Below are 24,372 nucleotides of genomic sequence, written 5' to 3' on the forward strand. Positions count from 1 at the left end.
GAGCTTTGCATGGATTCAGGCAAATTCTGTTGACAGGCCGGGAGACTGCACTGGTGTGAATTTTAGGTTCCCTTGGTTCGCTTATTATTTTGTTGTCTATTGGGAATTCTCAGGCAATGTCAAAGAGTAACCCTGGTTCCATTAGAGTACTTTTACAAACTCCCTTTTCTACATAGTCAGGTACATTTCCCTTTTTCGATCCCCCAGTTAAATTTCATAAGTTCTCATCCTAATTGTTTTGAGGGGCTCCAATACTCAACAGCAGTATATTCCAATGTGGCTTGCCAACAGAGAACAACAGTTAGCTTTCCCAAACCAGGGCTTTCAGCCACCATGGTGAACTCCGGTTATTCCAAACTAATTCTCCTATCCAATAGATTTGATGTCCTTTCGGATCTAGATTGACCACCAGTGGTGGTCAATTATGTTCATGGGTTGGTTCTGGGGGATAATATTGATCATTCTCTATACTTACCTGGAATGTGGCCAGCCTAAAAGCAAGGTTGATAATCCAGAGTGGCAAGGATTTGTCTCTAAGTATGACATGATAGCATGTCGGGAAACATGGTCTCTTTCCCCTATTTCCTACAATGGGTATGCATGCCATACCAATCCAGCTATCCCCTCTCCTGGAAGCAGAGCAATGGGGGGCCTTTCAATTTGGATGGGAAATACCCGGAACAACGAGTCCTAAACCACGAAGTCGTGGAAAACAAAAGCGAAACAACGCTTTCGTTTTCCACGACTTCCTGGTTTTAGGGCCTTAACCACGCATGTGTGAACCATGTACATGTGTGGTTAAGGCACAGAAGAAGGGAGTCAATGGGGTGAAGGAGGAGGTAAGTTGGGCTGGGGCTGTTTTTTTGGGGGTGGGGTGGGTGGCTCGGGGTGATTAGGGATTAGGGGCGGGGGAGGGGGGGGACAGGTTTTAGGGGTGGGTTGGGGGTTTGGGGTGCTTTAGGTTTTAGTGGCGGGGTGGGGACTCAGGGTATTTTTAGTTTTTGGGGGTGGGGAGGGGGAGCTCGGGTGATTAGGGTTACGGGCGGGGAGGGGGGGTCAGGGTTTAGGTTTTAGGGGTGGGTTGGGGTGTTCATTTGCTTTAGGTTTTAGGGGAGAGGGGTTGGGGTTGTGGTAATTTTGGGGGTGGGGGTTGGGGTGGTTGTGGGGATTGGGGGATCACAGTAATTTTTAGGGGTGGGGGCAAGGGGGACGCATGGTGGTACCGTGCATGCTGATCACTAATGCCTTTACCAGGAATGCCTTTACACCAAAAAATCGCTGTTAAGGCATTCGTGGTAAAGGCATTAGTGATAACAACGAGGTCGTTGTTCCGACCATGTTGTTGTGGCATGGGTGGTTGAAGCACTAGTGGTTTCAACATATAACCAATTTGGATCAGTATGAACCTTCATGTTGAAGTTGTGGTTGTTGAGAATGATTCTCCAGTTATCTTAGCTTTGAAAATACGTGATAGCAAGTCACGTTTTTTGAGTTATATAAGTAACTTTTATAACAATGATTTTACATCCTCTGTCTGTACCCTTTATGTTAATTTGTTTCATTTTCTGGCTAAGTTGCAAGCACTGCAGGGCAAGGTTGGAGTGCAGAGCTGTTGTTATTTGATATGCAGTGATTTTAATGCTAAGTTGGAGGACTGTAATTGGGAATTGGGTGACCCTCTGGAAGGACGTAGTATTATTTGTGATGACTGGGGGACTGAGTTGTATAGATACTTGGGCCCATATTTATACTTGGTTTTGTGCTTAATTAGCGTAATTTTTTGAGTGCTAATTCAGCTTAAACCTAACTCCATATTGTTATGGAGTTTAAGTTGTTTTCTGGAGGGGAAACCTACCTTGCATCAATTAGATTCAAGGTAGGCGTTCCCGTCTAGAAAACGACAATATGGCCTTTGCGCCATATTTATTCCCCCGTGCTAAAATCCAGCACGGGGGATGGGGGCCTTACACAATGGCGCTGAGCTTGCTTAGCACCATTATTTAATGCCTGGGTCTGGGCAGGCGTAAGGTGACCTGTAGGTATATTTCCATGATCAGAGACCATGGAAAGTGCCCATGGGTGCCCTTCCCTGGCCCCAGGGACACCCCCACCCACACCAGGAGGACACCTAAGGATGGGGGATCCATCCCAGGTAAGTCTGGGTAAATATTTTTATTTTTTTACACAACACCTCTCGGGGGCCCTGACTTGGGGCCCCCTGCAAGGCGCTGGCCCAATGGCCATGCCCAGGGGACATTCATCCCCTGGGCATGGCCATTGGGTTGGTGGGCATGGCTCCTGTCTTTGCAAAGACAGGAGCCATGTCCATGGGGGTTGTGTGCCAAAAAATGTTGCTACACTGCTTAGAGGCAATTTCTTTGCCTCAAAACAGTGTAGCGCCATAATTTGGCGCACAAGCCCCAGTTCCCCATACGCCTCCCCAGCCCTGTTAGGGTCCTTTCCAAGGACGTTAACAGGGCCTTAGCGCAGGCTAGCACCATTCCATAAATATGGCACCCGGCCGGCGTCTTGGAATGACGCTAGCCAGCGCAATACATTTTGACACTAACCTGCGCTAACGCAGGTTTGCGTCAAAAAGTATAAATATGGGCCTTGGTGTCACATAACTTAGTTGACTTACTCTGGGTACTTAGAAAGGATGAAATACTACTGCCAACGGAAAGAGGGACTGGGCAGGTCTCTGGTATCAATTATATGTTAGTAAATGCCGACTTTGTAAATTGTGTTTCTAATGAGGAGGGCCTATTGACTGAGTGGGGAGATCATAATGGCCTTTGTGTATCAGTCCAATTACCCCGGAGTAGACACCAAAGTGATGTCAATGTAACTTGTATTACCCAACATTCTACAAATGGTTTAAGGCTTGTCTGTAATCTAGGTGATACATTGAAAATGTTGCTAAAAACATGTCAAGGACTGTTCCCCAGTTGTTTGGCCAATTATGGGCATGATGCCATGGCAATAGATTATAGCAGCCTGATACAGCATGTTAAAAGAGCCCTTCTTAAACCCATTTGCCCTGATAAAGGGACCCTGCACTGGTTTGACAAGCATTGTTCAGTGGCCAGTAGAAGGTTGAGGAAGGCACTAGCTGCCACCCTGAGGAAGTGGCCCGAGGTCAAGGCTGCGTGCCAAGAATATAAACGTACCATCAAACTCAGGAAAGAGGGGTTAGATAACAGTGGCAGCTAGAAACAACAGTAAAATATTCTGGGAACTAGCAAAGAAAATAAGAACAAGGAACGTCTCAGATAACCATCTTTTACATTGTAATATCTTAGGTTCCGACTAGGCTTCGTATTCTGGCTGCTATTTACCATTTGATGAACAACACGGCATGGTGCTTGCCTTTAGTAATAGGCTGCAGTATTCCCCCCTTTTTTTGTCACCTTGACTAAAGTAGAGCTTGCAATAGTACGGGTGGAAAAGCGCCTGGTCCGGATGTAGTCCCAATTTTCTTTCCTTGATGCGGGGGTGCGCCAAGGGTTCATCTTGGCGCCCTTGCTATTTATCCTTTACATCATTGGCTTATGTACCTACTTGATTTCCAACCCGGTAGACACTCCGAGGATAGCGGGCGTGCAGGTACCCGCGTCGCTCTGTGCGATTGATGCAGTCCTACTTGCCCGCACTCCTAACACACTGATGTTGTTGGTTGATCGTTTTGTATTATTTATGAGCAATTTAGATTTAACAACCAACTACGGCAAATCACATATTATGGCACGTGGGTCAGGAAAATCCAGGCTAAACTAGTTTATAATCCACACCCAGCCACTTACAAGTGTTAGAGATTTTAGTTACTTTGGTGTAATTTTCAACTCCTCTGTGTCCTGGCAGTAACACCTTAAGAGCTCGTGTTTTAAACTTAATAATAGAGAAGCAGGGACAATAGGTAATCTTGTTAGCCAAAAAGTAAAAGGGGCCATTGCCACAGTCCTAAAGGTGTTCAATATGCAGTGTGTACCCACTGCTACGTATGGGGCCGCGATTTCAGATTTCCATTATTCATCTCTCCTTCAAATGGAGGAAAATCATACACTTGTACAGCTATTGTGCTTACCATCATCTACATCTAGTTGTTGTACTTCATTCAGACCTCAGTTTTGGCTACACCTCAGATAAGGTGCACTTGGCACCCCTGTTGTTGTGGGTCAGTGTTTGGTCCAACCCCGAGACAACACTTTGTAGGCTCATAATCTTGGACTGTTTAACTCTGGAATAGGGTCCTTCAATCCCGTAGTTGAAGTACAATCAGGAAACTTGAATACCCTAGACTTGTCCATTATGTTTAAGAATCCTAGGGAAATAAGAAATACGGATAAATTAAAGGTTAAAATGCCTTTGCTGAGCACCGCGAGGAAAAGACACTGAAAACGGAGCTGTCGGAGCTTATAGTGATGGTTTAGTATGGTGCTGTTAGCATCAGAGGAACCGGTCCTTTGTGTAAGCCTTAATCTTACTCCTTGGGAGAGATCGCTTCTCTTCCGGTTTAGAGCTGGTACTGTTTGGAGGACTATAAGAATTCGCAGAGAATTTGATCTGGTGGGAGCAGCCACATTGCTCTGCCCATGCGACAAGGGTGCTGAACAGTCACTTTTGCGTTATAATTTTTTTTGTAGTTATTATATTTTCCACGTTAGCAATTTCTGTCGCCATTACTAAGAAAGCTGTAGTCGCTGTAGAGAAGAGTTATTCCATCTACAACAGTTGAGCCCCCCCCAAATGATGCTTCTGTTTGAGCTCTGTATTAATGTCCGCTTTAGAATCAGACAGGCACTCGATGAGGAATATTGACAGCATGTGTTTTGTATGAATGAAGTGCATTGAGATAGGCCATATGTACTTTACTATTTTTTATGTTCTATTTTTTCTTAAATGTCATGTTTTGTATATTGTTTTCTTTTATGGCCGAAATAGGTCGAAAAAAGATTTTGAACTAACTAAACTAACTATAGTGGGATCCCCCTCAAGGAAAACCTGGAAACAAATTAGGTCACATGGTGCATTCTACAGTGTTAAGTTTCATAGAATGTGGCTAAACTTTACTTTTAGTAATTTTTAATGGTACAGTTATGAAATCCTTGAAGGTTACTTGGTCTGTCTTAGCACCTCACCAGATAACAATGGAAGCCTCATAATGTCCACTTTTCATCACAACCCCCATTTCTCATAGCGCACGTCCTTGTGTCCCAAGGTGCTGATTGCCTTTTTGAGGTGCCCAAACTTCTAACACAATCGGTCAGTGACCAAGTGTCCCAGGATCATTAAAGTGGACACCTACATAACCCAGACTCCTCATTCTGCCTGCCTATGTGCCCATACTGATAGATATTTCCATTGCCATGGTATTCACACCATTTATTATAGCCTTACACTGTCTAGGCATGTGTCGAAGTCTCCTTAAGTATTCTTCCAAATCCCTAACACTAGCTGTCCATGTGCTCAAGCTCCTCACACTCCTATTCATGTCTTCTAAACTCTTCTCACTCCATATTTGTCCCTCTGCCTAAAGCTCCCATGTTTGTGCCCTCTACGCCTGTTTAGTGAACGCCCTTCTCTGAAGCTCCCTCTGCACTAAGTTCCCCACTTTGCATTATAATAAGCCCCAAAACTGTCATGTTCCTTACTAGTATCTACTGTGTCATTACACGTATATATGTTTTTTTTTTATTACAGTATTGTGACATTTTGTGTAAACCATGTTGGAAAATGAATATGCACTACCTTGAGTTCAATTGACTGGCATGCCCTGCATTAACTAACTGGTATTTTGTGGGGTAAAATGATGATGTGATTGTGCAAGTCTTTCCATCATTTCTATGAATTAGTCAAGTGTATTTATAAGAGAATTTGGGGACTCTGTAGTATGGTATGGCTTTGACAAAGACCTCTTGGTCGAAACGCATCAGACGTTTTTTGCAATAAACTTAATGGATGTGTCATCTTGGGGTGCGGCTTTTTCCTTGTGTTGGCAACAATGCGGGCGTTTGGTAATTGTGAAGCGGGTCCTGCGCCTGCTGCCCAGCACCAACCCTGATATATATATATATATATATATATATATATATATATATATATATATATATATATATATATATATATATTATATATACAAGTATATATATATGTATATATTTATATATATATATATATATATATATACATACTAGGCAATAGTAGCTAGTCTGTGTAGAAAAAGCATTTTTTTTTACTTGCCTATAGCTTTGATGCAGGTTGATGAATCTTCACAAAACGTTCCCTAAAATATTCACCAGTCACGTCAGCTGCTGTCTGCAAAGTTTCAGGATGATCAGTCGAGCGGGGACTAAGATAAAGGGGGGTCCCAAAATGCTCTTTCCCCATTCATTTTTCCATAGGGATTTTGAACAGCGATAGTACAGAAGCCATTGGACGGAATTACACCAAATTAGGTAGAAAGTTAGGTCCTGTTCCAGAAAGCAACCTTTTGTGGTTTGGTGTGTATCCATTCAGTGTTTTTCTTGTAATTAAATGGAAAACAAATATGAATTCATAGGGACGCAGATCCAGCGCAAATTCCTGTGCCAGAAGTAGTACTGTGATTGGATGGCCACAAGCTGTTCAGAAAGTTGCGGTCAACATTTAATCTACCAGCAACAGACCCGGGGGATGGATTTATACTGCTAAATTAATAGAACCCCATGGGGGTGATGAATGGGTTTGTGAGGTACCCCTTATGAGTTTCAAAGGGTTAAAACCCCTTTTTCTTTTGCCGATTTTGGAGTCGTGACTTCGTCGTGGTGCTCAGCACAGCCCCTGTGTAACATCGCTACAGGTCTGCAAATCCTGCCGATAAAGACAAAAATATGTATATGCTAACATACTCACTGACACACACACTGTCAGACCCACTCAGGCGCTCACTCAACCACTCACAAACCCACTCACACACACACTCACAGACCCACTCAGACACTTAGATACCCACTCACAGTCCCAGTCACACACTCATGCACCCGAACCACTGAGACTCTTATGCACCCACTCACAGACCCACTGAGACTCTCAAGCACCCAGTCGCAGACCCACTGACACTCATACACCTACTCACAGACCCACTTAGATACTCACACACTCACTCACAGACCCACTTAGACACTCACTCACCTACTCACAGACCCACTCTGACACTCACATACACACTCAGAAACCCACTCAGAGATCTAGTCACACACTCATGCACCCACCCACACACCTACTGCCACTTACACACCCACTGCCACTCACAGACCCACTCAGATACTTACACACCCACTCACAGACCCACTTATACACTCACACCCACTGACAGACCTACGCAGACAATCAGATACCCAGTCACAGATGCGGTCGCACTCAGTTACCCACTAACCGACCCACTCAGACACTCACACACACACTCACAGACCCACTTAGATACCCACTCACAGACCTAGTCACACACTCATGCACTCACTCACAGACCCACTGACACTTATATCCCCACTCACAGACCGACTCAGATTCTTAAGCACCCACTCAGACCCACTCAGGTCACGAAGCACCCACACAGAGACCCAGTGACACTCATACACACACTCACAGACCCACTCAGATACTCACACACCCACACACAGACCCAGTCAGACACTCACAGACACACTCAGACACTCACAGAGAAACTCACAGACCCAGTCACACACTCAGATACCCAGTGACACACCCAGTCAGACACTCATGAACCCACTCACAGACCCACTGAGAGTTATACCCCCACTCACAGACCCACTTATACACCCACTCTCAGACCCAGTGACACTCATACACTCATTCACAGACCCACTCAGACACTCACACACCCACTCACAGACCCACTCAGACACTGATACACACACTCACAGACCTACACATTTACCCACTCACACACACACTGACACTTATACACCCACACAGAGACTCACTGTGAGCCTCATGCACCCACACACAGACCCAGTAACACTCACACACCCACTCACAGACCCACTCAGACACTCACAAACATACTCACAGATGCACTCAGACACTTAGATACCCACTCACAGGCCCAGTCACATACTCATGCACTTACTCACAGACCCACTGGCATTTATACACCCACTCACAGTCCCAATCAGACTCACTCACACCCACTCACAGACCCATTCAAATATGCACTCACAGACCAGTCACACACTCATGCACCCACTGACAGACCCACGGACTCTTTTACACCCACTCACATACCCACTGAGACTCTTATGCACCCAGTCACAGACCCACTCAGACACTCAAGCACCCAATCGCAGACCCAGTGACACTCAGACACCCATTCACAGACCCACTCAGTCATATACCCACTCACAGACCTACTCAGACACTCACACAGACACTCACAGACCCAGTCACACACTCATGTACTCACTCACAGACTCACTTACACTTATACACCCACTCAGAGACCCACTGAGACCTACATGCACCCAGTCACAGACCTACTCCGAGCCTCAAGCACCCACTCACAGATTCACGTAGACCTTTAAACACCCACTCCCAGATCCATTGACACTGATATACCCACTCACAGATCCATTCAGACACTCGCACACCCACTCACAGACCCACTCAGACACTCACACAACCACTCACTGACCCACTCACACTCTCATGTACTCAGTCACAGACCCACTTAGACACTCACGCACCCAGTCGCAGGCCCAGACAGCCACTTGTACAGCCACTCAGAGAACCACTCAGATACTCATACTCTAATTCGCAGACCCATTCAGATTCTGAGACACCCACTCACAGACCCAGTCACACTCTCTCACACCCAGTCACAGACCCTCTCAGACACTCACAAACCCATTTACAGACCGAGACATACACTTGTACACCCACTGAGAGACCTATACTGTCACTAATGTACCCACACAAAAACTCAGTGACACACTCATGCACCAGTCGCAGGCCTAGTTACACTCATATACCAATTGGAAAGACTCACTCAGACACTTACATACACATTCAGACAGCCAGAGACTTAGTTATGAATGCACAAAGAAAGTTATTCAGACAGTTATAAATGCACTAAGAGTCATTGACAGTTGTGATGCTATTTACACACCCACTCATACACTGAAAAACCCACTCAAAGATCCACTTTCCCACTCGTCCATCCATTAATACACCCAATTATACTTCCACTGAGGTATTCAGAAATGTAGTAGTACATAGTGAGTGAAAGCAAAGACATATGGAAAATATATTGGGTGTTGTGCATTTCAATTGTGCTTTTGCTTTACAAATCCGTGACAGAGTTGTGAATCCTTTTAGTTATAAAAACAAATCAGATTTGTTTTTAAATGTAATTACTTTTTAGGATATAGGATGGCTCTAAGAAGAGCTCTTGTGTTTGGTCTGTGTAAATGATTATTACATCTACGAGCGGATGCAGAGTTTTAAGTTGTTCTGAAACACTCTATTGCCCTCATCTGTGAAGTGAACCCCATCTTTTCTACATATCTCATCCGCGTCAAAGTGGAGGTTATTATTGTAGATTGACCCAATGTTATGGCCTCTGATGAATGTTGAAACAGTTTTATTAACATGTTTTCTGGCTTTGTTTATTTGTGGACAGAATTCAGTTGAGCAGTTCCATTTCTGCCTCTGGCATATGTTAGAGAACACAAAGCCAGTGTGACGAAAACGATGCATTAATTGAACAAAGGTATCCTTCATTAGGATTTCCAGTCCTACCCCAGTCAGTGTGCCAAGTTCATTTTCACCACAGTGCACAATTATGAGGTGAAGGGGGTTGGCAATCTCTAATGCTTCAACCAGTGGAAGCAATTGGTGCCACTTTAACCCTCTTCGGCCAATCCAAGTAATATCCACATTAGGCAAACCCAGGTCCTTGTTAATGCCACTCTTTCTAGCATACTTACTAGCCCAATAAACATAACTGTGACCTACAATCCACACACTGAACATTTTGAAAGGAAGGGGCAGTAGCACACAGAAGGCTGCAGCTGAATGATGGAGTTTTCAAAATGTGAGGAGTTTAAAATGGAGGGAGCAATAGATTTAAAAATAAACTTTATTTTAATTGGATACTGTATATAAATTGTTGTACAAAAAAATAGGTTGTGGTGTAAAATATGCAGTCAGACAATCGCTGACTAGGTCTTGTAATTTTATAAATAAGTAATCGCCTTTTAGATATGCTTCCATTCTGTAATAGTCAACTACACCTGCTACAGCACACATGAAGCTAGTCTGCTGCTATGAAAAAAAACTGTGAACTTTTGAAATACTGCTACTGTACAGTACAGTGTTCTAAAGGAGGTTGCTATGGGAGCTGAGGTGAAAGAGTGATGGGGGAACGTGAATTGTTAAAGGACACAACCATTTTTTGAAATAAGAGATGTTTTCTTATATATAAATTGTAGAAAAAAAATATTGGGAAATGTACTCACTATTATACCTATACATCTAGGACCATATGTACGAACACATTTTCCCATTGACACAGAATGGGAAAAACCCTTTGCTATATCTGGCCCCTAGTCACTTACCTATACCTCCAGTCATGCACCCTAACAGTCATTCATACGGCAATCATACACCCACTCACACACTCAGAGAGACACTCATGCACCCAGTAACTCACCCATACACCCACTCATGCATTCACTCAACCATGCAGCCACTCGTGCACCTATTCACTCATCTATACAGTCACTCACTCACCCAGTCACTCACACACACAGTCACTCATGCACCCATTCTCCTAGTTATAGTCACTCATTCAGCCATTCACTCACCCATAGTCATCCATGTACCCATTCTCCTACCCATAGTCATTCATGCACTGAGTAATGCACCCATAGACCCACTCACGCACCCAGTCACTCACCCATACAGACACTCATATGCCCATTCTCCTATCCATACAGTCACTTACGCACCCATACACTCATCTATACATCCAGTAATGCACCCTAACAGTCATTCATATTGCAATCATACACCCACTCACTCACTCATACATACACTCACACACCCAGTCACTCACCCATAGACCTACTCACGCACCCATTTACTCACCCATACATCCACTCGCATATCCAGTCACTCACTCATACATCCATGCATGCACCCACTCACTCCCCCATACAGCCACTCACGCGTCCAGTCACTCACACATACAGCCACTCACGCACCCAGACACTCACCCATATAGTTACTCATGCACCCATTCACTCACCTATACAGCCAATCATACACTGTCACTCACCATACAGCTTCTCACGCATCCAGTGACACAACCATACAGTCACTAATGCACCCATTCTCCTACCCATACAGTCACTAACACACTGAGTAACTCACCATAGACCCACTCACACACCCAGTCACTCACCCAAAGTCACTCATATGCCCATTCTCCTATACATACAGTCACTTACACACCCATTCACTCACCTATACATCCAGTCATGCGCCCTAACATTCTTTCATATGGCAATAATACATCCACTCACTCACTCATCCAGTCACTCATGCCCCCTTCCACTCACCCATACTGCTACTCACGCACCCAGTGACTCACGCCTACAGTTGCTCATGCACCTGTTCACCTACCCATACAGTCACTCACGCACCGAGTAACTCACCCGTAGACCCGCGCACACACCTGGTCACTTACTGATGCAAACATTCACTCACCCATTCAGCCACTCACACACCCATTCCCTCACTCATACATGTAGTCATGCACCCATTCACTCACCCATACAGCCACTCATGCATTCAGTCACGCACCATGCAGCCACTCATGCATCCAGTCACTCACCCATACAGCCATTCACACTGCTACTCATCCAGTCACTCACCTATTCAGCCACTCATGCACCCAGACACTCATCCATACAGTCACTCATGCACCCATTAACTCACCCATACAACTACTCATGCACGCAGTCACTCACCCATACAGTCACTCATGCACTCATTCATTCATCCAGTAACTCACCCATAGACCCACTCACACACCCAGTCACTCACCTATACAGTCACTCATACCCCATCCACTTACACATACGGCCACTCACTCACTCAATCACCCACCCATACAGCCACTCATGCATCCAGTCACTCACCCATACAGCCACTCACACACCCAGACACTCACCCATACACTCACTCATGCACCCATTCACTCACCCATACACCCACTCACACACCTTGCCACTCACCCGTACACCCAGTGTTGCTCCCAGTCACTCATCAATTCAGTCACTCACGCACACATTGACTTTACACATACAGCCACTCATGCACCCAGTCACTCACCCATGCAGTCATTCATGCACCTAGTCATTCATCCATACAGTCACTCATGCACCCATTCTCCTACCCATACAGTCACTCATGCACTGAGTCACTCAGCCATAGACCCACTCATACACCCGGTCACTCACCCATACAGTCACTCACGCATCCAGTCACCCATACACCCATTCACGGACCCATTCACTCACCCATACATCCACTTACACACCCATTCACTCACCCATGCACCTACTCATGCATCAAGTCACACCCATTTTTTAAAGTAAAAGAGAATGTTCTAACAAGAAGCATTTGTTTTTTGTGTTTTACAAATGTTTTTGTGTTTTTTTCTACTTTTAAAACAATTTTGAATTATTTTTGTGTTTGGGTTTTTTGCACAAAAAAAAGAACATATCTTGCAATGGCAAGTAGGAACAATCACGAAAGGTGAAATACCTAAGTTAGGAACAAAAATCAACATTTATGTGCATTTATTCTTTCTTTCTTTAATTTACTTTATTCGGTGCAAAAAGACCATAAAAGACATAAAATAAATAAATAACATACAGAATTTCCAGTCATAAAAAATTTCTAAAAACATTGTTAATACATTTTCCGAACACCAAAAGCAGCATGTAGAAAATTTAGCACAGCCTGGATTATGTCCATATTTCCCAAATCGTGTAAGTGGGAGTAAGCAAGTTGGCTAGTTCTAATACTGTTAGACTGAAATAGCGGACGTAAAAACCTTTTTCTTGCAATAGTATATAAAGTGCAGAAAAGCATAAAGTGTAATGTGCTTCGAGATGTCTTTCCATCGCAGCAACAGGGAGGGAGGATCTTAAACCAGGTTCCAGCAGCTGGGAATGCTACCAGATAATGTAAGGTGTTTAGACGTAGTCTTGTGAGTAAAAACCTTTGTCGCTCATGGTTGATGATGGTCAAGTACAACTTCGGTTGAAGTTGTTGTGTCTCTAATCTTGTCCGTTGGCTCATTAAACAAGAGGCTGGGTCCATATCCTGATTTTTCTGCCAGAATATGTCTTTGACCTTTTTAATGTCTTGTCTTGTTAAGGTATCTGGTTTAAGGAAAAAATCTCCTAATCCTAATGATAGGAGAGAAAGATAAACATATCTAAGCCAGGGTATATCTAGAAATCGTGACAGAAGAAGACAGTCCTGTATCACCTTTCTACATAGTAACGTTTCAGGCTTAGTCCAGATTTTTATCCACAATATGAGAGGTTGAAGTTTTATATAGCTAGATATGTATCTTAGACCTACTTCTTTGTGGCAGAACTTTATTGGTGTAGATTGGGGGACTGATAATAGCCTTCTTAGAAATTTGTTTTCTATAATCTGGAGCCCTGTGCATTCTGCATGCCCCCAGACCCCAGCTCCAAATGTCGCGACAGAGAGGCATTTAGAAGTAAAGACAGTCATAATTTCCTTAACAGGTTTATGTCGTAGTCTTCTTGCAAATCTAAAAACAGCTTCAATGGTTTTTTGGAATTGTATTGAGCGTGTATTAACTAAAAACTTCCAGTTAAAATCTACATCAATAGGGACCCCCAGATACGTAAAATGTGGGACCTTAAGTATCTCATGCCCATTTAAAGTAAATGTTTTCGTTTTTGCTAACTTAGGACCACACTTCATGACAAATGACTTAGTTCTATTAACTTTAAGACCAAGGTTCCTCATAAAGGTATTAAAAGCATTCAATAAAATTTGGAGGCCATTCGCTGTCCTTGAAATTAATACTGCATCATCTGCATATAAAAGTACAGGGAAGGAGGAGTTATTAATAACTGCGGAGTCTTTTCCTAGATCGCAAAGAGATTTCTCCAACCCATTCTCCTACCCATACAGTCACTCATGCACCGAGTCACTCAGCCATAGACCCACTCATACACCCGGTCACTCACCCATACAGTCACTCACGCATCCAGTCACCCATACACCCATTCACGCACCCATTCACTCACCCATACATCCACTTACACACCCATTCACTCACCCATGCACCTACTCACGCATCAAGTCACACCCATTTTTTAAAGTAAAAGAGAATGTTCTAACAAGAAGCATTTGTTTTTTGAGTTTTACAAATGTTTTTGTGTTTTTTTCTACTTTTAAAACAATCTTGAATTATTTTTGGTGTTTGGGTTTTTTGCACGAAAAAAATAACATATCTCGCAATGGCAAGTAGGAACAATCACGAAAGGTGAAATACCTAAGTTAGGAACAAAAATCAACATTTGTGTGCATTTATTATTTGCACAAGTGTAGGGACTGCTTGCTCTCCTTCACTTAAAGTAGCACTGCATTTTGGGCAAAATACACCAACTTTTGCAAACTATGGAATTGTAGGTGGCACAGAGGAAACATGAGCAGTGCTGGATGATGTTCCTGGCTGCTTGCTTGAAGATGTTTTTCCTTTTTCTGTCTCCAGCCTCTTCATTTTCAATTGAGTGGAATGCATACTACTAAGATGCGTTACATACTAGATGTGCCACAGCTGTATTTCCTCTCACTGCCCTTTGCAAGCACATTCTGGCATGTGTTACATGTAACTTTACAGGCATTTACTTTTTTTTGGCCCTCTGGAACCTGAGGAACTCCCACACTATGCTCTCTCTTTTCTTCTTTGCAGGCTGTTCTTCTTTTTCCACCAAGATGTTATGTTTTTCCTCTGGCACATTTTGTGAAGCAGATGCCATTTTGTTGGTGTTGTCAAAAATCCAAAGAGAAGGAAGGCCAAATCCAGTCTGCAACTCTCCCAGTAGAAGTGTGCACATGTGCTGCCACGCCCAAAATTATGGGGAAAAGAGGTGAGACCTTTCTGTATTATTTATAGAAAGGTGTTCCACCAATCAGAAGCAATTTTTCCTATTTCACATGTGCACAACCCCTACATGGCGCCATCATGTACATGTCACGGCTCCGTAAACTATATTAAAACGACTGTAGAAATAAATAATTTTCGTAACAGTAGTATTTTTTCTCATTATTAGTAAACCTCTTTAGTTAAAGTAAACTCTAGAAGTGTGTTTTATGGTATTTTCCTTTTTTTTTTTTAAATGTCAGAGTCGCATACTCGCCGTGATTCCAGACATACATGCCAGCAAGATACGCAGTGGCATCATGACTCCTCAATTTTCTCTAAAGCCATCAAAAGACTCAAATTTCTTTACTTTTCCAATATATTTAAGAAGTTGTGAGTGAACACATTCAAACTGTCAACATACAGTTTTTTGTACTAGTCAACGTACGCCGGAGTTGCGTTCCAATCACGTGGGTTCACGACCGGTACATAATTTCCAAAGTTTAAAAAAAAATCTTTTATATATGTATATACTCCAAATAAAAATATTTATAAATCCTTAAGCTCTTTCCATTGTGACAAAACACTAGATGGAGTCTTTATGTTGGTTTGGTTATCATATTGTCATTATATTACTTTATGTAAAAAAAAAAAAAAACTTTCTAAATTAATGGAAAAAACCGAAGTTTTCAGGGACATTATTGATTGGAAAAACAATTTTTAAAAAACATAGAAATTCACTGAAAAAACAAAGGTTACAGGGATGTTTTAGGTAGGAATAGATTTTTTTTTTAATGTAGAAATCCACTTAAAAAGCAATGTACATGTTTATTTTCTAGTGTTTTGACTGTTAAACATTCCTAGTGCTGGAACATTGAAGTCTTTTTCCACTCAAAATCTGTGGGTTGAATGTCATAGCTAAGTCTGGGCTTCGCACAGTAAGGTGTCACCTCTGGCCTAGTGGTTAAGATCTCAGACATGCACACTGAAGTATATAGATTCCAGTCAAGTTGAGTCTATGGTCATTTCCTGCTTTAGTTTCTTTTCAACTATAAATATTTAAGTTACATACTGAAAGGTGATCCCATTCTTTTTAATTGACAAAAAAAAAATTCTTATAAATTTGTCCAGAAATATCTCATTCAAACTACATCATTCATCAAAGCCTAAAAAACTTGGTCTCTTTATCTCTCTGTCTGTCAATTTCTTCCTGTCAAATCTTTCTCTAAATCCCTCTGTCTCTCGAACTCTCTCACCCTCTCTTTCTCTCTCAGGGTTGGGTGGTTATAGGGGATTGGCCAACCAAATAGTTAGGTTCTGAACTCACTCATACAAAACCTTTGAAATACACCAGTTATAGTTTCAAGTAACTATCACTCGTGCCCTAAGGTAACTAAAACCCGCACCCTTGCCATGCACTACTAATTACCCCAGATATTACAGCACTCATGACATCTTTTATTACATCATTGATAATATCACTGTAAAATTTGTTGTGAAATTATTCATAAACAAATGTGGGGCCACGTCTACCATCCGTATCTGCAGATTGTGCAGTAAATGGTAAATTTATGTGACATATACAGTATAAACTAATGGGTGTGTCAACACGTTTGCACACAGTGGAAGGGCCGGCTACACAGGTTTATTACTTCTTTCAGCAGCTTATTTCTACATTTTGTTGATAAACTGATAGTAATGAGGTTAATGGGGAATGAGGTTTTCTCTGACAGCATTACCATGTTTGCAAATCATAGAATAATGAAGTCATATTACAAACAAAGAGCTGCATTATGCCGCATAATTTGCCTTTTTGTGCTGCATAATTTAGTCAGACCTGTAGTATAATTTGGTGCTCTCCTGCTGCATAACTCCATTGACCCTAGTGAAAGCACTGTAAGTTTTAAAAGGAGCATGCCTGTGCATAAAGTTGCAGCGGCTAGTATGTGAATGTGTGCTTCTTGAGATCAAATGGAGATTTGTAGCTCCGGGAAATTACTTTTATACAGGCGATGGCCCAGCAGGTCCCCCAACAATAACATTTTGTAAAAGCCATGTCAAAAGTATGCTGATTATCGGGTTTGTGGTAAGGTGAATACTGTGTCTTTATTAGTGCTGTTGGAGAACCTGCAGATTCATTGAAAAGATACGTTTTTTTTGTTTATTTACTGTTGCACACAACTCACAGACACACATATCCATTGACTGCTTTAAAATAATACTTCTGCCTATTACGTAGGGCAGTGTTTAGAAAGAAGTTTTTAGCTATGCAGCAGAGATGGCGTTTTGTGGATGACTGCTGCCCAGGCCCTAGCTCAGATTATGGAGGACAGGTTCCAGGCAGGATCAGAGAATGAGATAGCAGATACTGAGACAGCATCTGAGACAGAATAAAATGGAGTAGAATCTTGAAGTGATTTTTCAGTCTGCACAGTTCCATGCGACAACTTTCCTTTTGCTGATTCTAAGGAGCATGATGATAGCAGTTGTGCTGCCTCTTTGCAAGTACACTCTGTGCAGTGAAGCGACACTAGCAGAGTAGACCAACCTACAGAACGGGCATGTGTGGCATCAAGCACATATGAAGTGCTCTCTTGGCAGCTCCCAATTTAGTTCAGCCCCAGCTGCCACAGTTCACTGCCGATGCTGGATGTAAAGTCATTAAGGACAATTTTTTGCCAATTGACTACCTCCGTGTCTCTTTGGATGTTGGCTCCCTCGAGCAAATTGTGCAGAAAACATATTTGCATGCCAAATGTTTTCTGAGGGAGCATGAAGGCACTCTAGGGCCTCATTCTAGGGAATGCCTGTGGACTCACACTTCACTTGAGGAGTTGAAGATCAACCTTGCAGTCCTACTGGTTTACTCGCATGGTTTGGGTAATGCTCATCTTTGCTCAATGCATGAGAAGAGATTGTTTTTGCTATCGCTCTGCATGTTGCATTTCAATGACAATGCTACTGCATTACCCCAGAACCATCTAGACCATGACAGGTTGCTCAAAATTTGGCCTGTCATGGAACATTTGTCTGTCAGGTTTCCAGAGATTTATACTCCTGGAAAAAAGATAGCCGTTGATGAATCCTTGATCCTGCACAAAGGGTGGCTGCTGTTCAGGCAGTACATTGCGAGCAAAAGAGCTCACTATAGCATCAGGTTTTACATGGTGTGTGGGAGCTCTACTGGCTATGTGTACAGCTAAAGAATGTATACATGAAAGGTCTCTACTCTAAACCCAGTAGGTTGCCCTACCCATGCTAGGAATCACAGGAAAGATTATATGGGTGCTGGTCCATCCACTCCTACATGGGATTAGGTTTTTCAGTGAGCTGTACAAAGCTGGCACAGTTCGCTGTCACCACAAAGTATTACAGCGGGAGCTTGTTTGTTAGTAACTCCAAACATTCCAGAGCACTGCATTGCGTTCCACCCAACTGCTTGCAGTCAAGTTCTCTAATAGGCGTGAAGTTTGCTCATTACAATTCATGATGGGAGCACTTCCTCCGTCACAGTTTGGGGTCAAATGACCGAAGTTCACAAGCCCACCTGTATATTTGATTACAACAAGTACATGGGTGGAGTGGACAAGAATGACTAGGTTATCCATCCATACAATGTAAGACATAAAACTTGCAGTTGTTACATGAAACGTTTACCCACCTGATCCGGGTGGCAGCATACAATGAATCTGTTGTTTATTGCCAGAGCACCACAGGAAAACTCATGTCTTTCCTTGATTTTTAGTTGACTGTCATTGAAAATCTTACAGCTACAAAAGCAGCAGCATCCACTTCATATGCTCTGAAGGACGTGGCAAGGATGCAGGATGAAAACTTTGTTGATCACATTTCTGAAGCAGCAAAAAAGATTCAACCATGTTATCATTGTAGTGTCTGTCCTACGCAAGGAAGCAGGAGAGTTGTGTTTACTGTCCACAGTGCCCATCTCAGCCAACACTGTGTTTTGCTACTTGCTTTAGGTTGTAACATACAAAAGTGAAATATTGGGTAATTGACTGAGGTGGAGCTGCTGTAAGGTAAACCTTTCAATGACTCTATGAATACCTACCTTCCGTGGGCCACTACATCTCTGGGCAAACAGCCATAGAATTTTTGTTTCTCTACTTGAAGAAGTAATGGACTATCTTATGGTCTGTTCGACACCTTTATCCGCAGTCAGACCCTGGTAGGTGTTCCGTTTGCTGATTGTCAAGTGCATTGTAGTCCCTACACTGCACATAATGGTGGACAGAACATAAGCCACGTTGTTACAGAGTACCCTGTGTGGAAACATTGTAAAGTCTTGACTACATTTTGAAGTGCTTTTTATGGAACTTATGTGTACAACACCAGGACCACACTGATTGTCCACAAGAACCAGAGTAAGTGTAATAAGTCAAACAAATGTCCTGTGAGACCACTTCACCAATACCTCTACTAGCTTTGAAAGAGTACAAACTCAATAAGTAACTTGTAAAATACTCAATGCTAGTGAAAAAGGATACAGGAAACAATTTCATGCAAGATTATGTTTTCAGATTTTTAGAATCAGGACAATATACATTTCAGTATGTATCTAAATTCGTGCAGATGCCGCAGTGCTCAGTGAGCCAACATGTATAAAACAACATGGAACAAGACAATGAACAGATTCCAAGATTGGTATATGATTTTATATCAAACATACGTAAGCGGAGGTCCTCTCTGTTCATATATGGTATCTCCTGGAAAACCATAACATGTTTTGAAAGCAACTTAGGGAAGATATGTTGACAATTCAACCAGTAGCTCATCAGGACATCAGGACAAAATTAATCTGACTAAAGTTCCCTAGAAACAGTGGAATCTTGGGACCTTCAATAAGGCATCATGCAAGAATATATTTCTCACACTATATCAATCAATCTTTATACCATAAAAATACAAATGATTTGCTAGCTACATATACATTCAATAGACTTATTTGGATTTTAATATCAATTCGCAAGTAAAACAATCATTTTTGAGATGTGTACTTCTATATGTTCCTGTAAACATCGCAAAACACATGGAAAGCATGTTATTATACAATAATTTATCTTCCCATTAGGATATAGAACTCCATCCACTTGGATCTTCTGTGCTCCAAACCCCCAGCTCCTTTTGAATCCCAACATTTTTAAACCTTAAGAACTTCTAGACACTGGAGTTCTACTTTCTACATTCTATTAAGGAATGCCACACCTTCATACTAACATTTTTACCATTCACTTTTATCTTTATATAGAAAGAAATTACTTGAAAACAACCCCCGGCTAAATTCTTGGTCTACTTTAAACATACTCTTGCACACACGTTGACTCTTCCGGTTAGCTTGCTTGTTATCTGAAACATGAGTCATCAAAAATGTTTTCATTGTTTTATTCTCATCTTTGTTTCATCTGACACAGGTGCAGGCTCCACCGGATTGTGAGGTGCCACTCCAGCAATGTTCCAAATTCTATGATCATCCATTTTAATAGCATTCTTGAACAATGTTATCACTTTCATAGGCCAACTGAACTTAGAAACATTTTCGCCTTTATGACGATTCTTGATCTCCACCTTTTCACCCACTCTTACATCCATAACCGTGGCCACTTTACGTTTGACAAAATTACTGTCCGTTTTTAACACCTCCATTTCTTTCCCTTTCCAACTTTTGTCACAGAACTCCTCTTTCGGTTTACTCAGCCATTTTTCATTCACCCACTTGGGATGCATGATACAGTTTGCTAACGCCTTCCGAAACAATACGAACGATGTTACTCCTGTGGTGGACGATGGGATCTACCTATACAGCCTCACTTTTCTCATCCATTTACCCTTCAAATTCAAACCACACACTAAGGAATGTTGTATTGATTCTTTCACCGCTTTGTTCAAATATTCTATCATACCATTGCATTCAGGATGGTACAAAGCTGTTTTCTATCCAAAAACGTTTCCATTACTTTAAATGGCAAATGCACCCCATTGTCTGTCAATATGGTAGAACCAAATACTTCCCTCCCAAACAGATCTTAAAGAAACTTTACAATATTCTGCATCTTTTTTGAATTCACAAATGTCACTTCTGGCCAAAGGGAATACATATCCATGCAAGTTATGATGTACTTGTCCACCGAAGAAATCCTAATGGGTCGAACTATATCCAAAGCAATATCAACCCATGGTCATTAAGCATACTAATGTACCACAATAGATTGAGTCCTACATTTTAAAACCTTATTACTTTTGACAGATTCATAACACTCCCTCACTACTCTCTCAAGTTTCCTGTCCACTTCAGGCCACCAATACCATTATCTGACCCTTTCCTTGGTTTTAGAAGTGGCTAAATGACTGCCATGGGCACCACCTACAAGCCTTTCTCTCAACTTACATGGAGGAACAAGCTTACTGGCTCTCATAACAAACTCATCTAGTAAAGAGAGTTCATCCTTTACATTATAGTAACACTTGACTTCTTCAACACAGTCATCCTTTTTTTCCAACCCTGGCTTAATAACTTGATAAATGTTTGTAACATAGGATCATCCGTAAGTTCCTTTTTTCGTTCCTCTTCCTGCATGATCCTGCCTGTAACCATGGAAATACTGACCTTATTCTCAACAGTGTTTATCATCAAAATGCACTATTCTAGTTTTCTTCTTTGGAATAATCTTCACACAGTCTCAAACAACAATCTGCCACTGCCTTTGCCGCAACTGGCAAATCAGACAACAAAATCAAACTCTTGAAGAGCAACCACCCATCTACGAATCCTCTTAGAAATCAAATCAATGCATTCTTGGCAAACACTTCCTTGAGGGGTTAATGGTCTGTTTTAATTTTAAAATACAACCCCATAAAAAATATCCTTAATTTTCTCACCACCCAACAGACTACCAGAGCTTCCTTCTGCATGGCAGAATAATTAATTCCTACCCCTCTTAAACTACAAGAAATAATCCAAATGTTTTTTTCACGACCATCTGATTTCTGTAAAAAAAACGCACCGGGTCCTTTGGAGCTAGCATCAGCCATAAAGATGTTTTCCTTACCTGGTTCAAAACTATTCAGACTACCCAGGCACTTCTTTACATTGTTAAATTTAATCTCATGCAATTGGTTCCAGACAAATTCTATACCTTTCTTCAACAAATCTCTGAACTGTTTGCATTTTTCAGCATATTGCGGAATAAATCTACTGCAATACTCCACCATCCCCAAAAATGTCAACAATTCCTCTTTGTTGAGTGGACTTGGTATTTTCTTGATGGTATCAACAAGTTCGCTTTTGGGGTAAATACCTTTGCCCATAACCAAGTGATTCAAATATTCAGTCTCAGAAGCATTACATTTACATTTCTCTAACTTCAAAGTAAGGATACTTTCTCTTAATTTTCCCAGCAGTTCACACAATCTCATATCATGTTCTTCTAAAGATGAACCATAAACTAAAATATCAACCTGATAGACCCTAACCCCTTCTATCCTTTCAAAGACATGTGCCATCATGCTGTGGAAAACTGGCGATGCAGAAATGAGACCAAAAGGCACCCTTAGAAGTTTATAAGGCCCAAAAGTGTAATCAAAGAGGTCAACTCTCAGGAGTGGGGATGCAACTTCACCTGGTGGTATGAAGATGTTATATCAAAAGAACAATAGTGTTTAGCGCCACCTAAAGGACATAACATCTTTGTGATGTTTGGTAACGGATAATGGTTTATCACTTCACATCTATTAATTTCTCTAAGGTCAATAAATTATCGTGCTTCCCCACTGGCATTGTGTGCCATAACTACAGGAGCATGCCACTCAATGGCCTCCACTTCCTGAATGATCCCATTCTCCTTTAGTTTTTCTAACTCTTGTTTCATGGTCTCTTTTACAATGATGGAAACATTCCTTGCCTTCCCCAATTTGGGTTTAGAGCCAGATTTAATTTTGATCAAATGAAGATAATTCTTCATACATCCTAGCCCCTTCCTGAAAACCTCTGGGACTTCTTCTTTGTATCTTACAGTTTTAACCTTGGAAACTTGCTTAACTTTGGGAACAAAGGCACTGTTTCCATCCTTCAACCTGACTGAGGAAGTCTCATTTGGATCAAGATAAACTGATAAATCTTTTTGGTGAAACTATCTTATCAAGGAATCTCCTTTGATGGATACATACATTTTCCCAGGAATGATCCTCCCACAATTGTACCCCAAAAGCAGTTCCATTTCTGCAATTTGTCAATGAACTAAACCTGGCACAAAGCAAAGTTACTGCACGTTGTGCCATCGGTGTTAAGAAGCTGTATAACATGTGCCTTTATCCTTTTTGCTTGAGTTACATACGCATCTGTCCTATTTCGCTTGAGTTTCACACAAATATATATGCCCATTATTTTGTGGAAATGGTGTCAGGACAATAGTTCAAGCTACCTCGGAACCGAACCTATCAGCACAGAACTCACCAACATCAACACCTCCATCACCATAGGAGCGTTCGCAGACAGCTGGAAACACAGAGGTCAGACCCCCTACTAAAGAAACCCCCAGCTGACTCCAGGGAACTAAAAAACTATCGACCAATCTCACTGCTCCCCTACCCGACAAAGTACTTGAGAATGCCATCAACAAACAGCTTACCAAATACCTGGCACATAATCACCTACTTGACACCTCCCAATCAAGATTCCATGCCAACCACAGCACTGAAACCGTCCTGACTGCTGCTACAGATGACATCAGATCCTCCTCGTCAGCGGGACGATTGTGGCCCTGATCCTGCTCGATCTCTCTGCTGCTTTTGACACCATTTCATAAAACACCCTCATCAAGAGACTCAACAACATTGGCATTCCGCAAAACACCCTTTAGTGAATTGCCTCCTTCCTCACAGGACTCACACAGAGCATCCGGCTGCCTCCCTTCATCTCCAAACCAAAGTACATCTTATGAGGTGTACCCCAAGGATCATCCCTCAGCCCCACCTTCTTTCACACCTACATGACCCCCCCTCGCAGACATCATCAGATCCCATGGCCTCAACATAATTTCTTACGCAGACGACACTCAACTCATCCTCTCACTCACCGAAAACCCCTCCACCATCAGAATCAACTTCTGCAAAACCATGACCAACATAGCCAACTGTATGAGAGACAACTGCCTTAAACT

Source organism: Pleurodeles waltl, chromosome 5, assembly GCF_031143425.1.
Source record: "Pleurodeles waltl isolate 20211129_DDA chromosome 5, aPleWal1.hap1.20221129, whole genome shotgun sequence".
Taxonomy (NCBI): Eukaryota; Metazoa; Chordata; class Amphibia; order Caudata; family Salamandridae; genus Pleurodeles; species Pleurodeles waltl.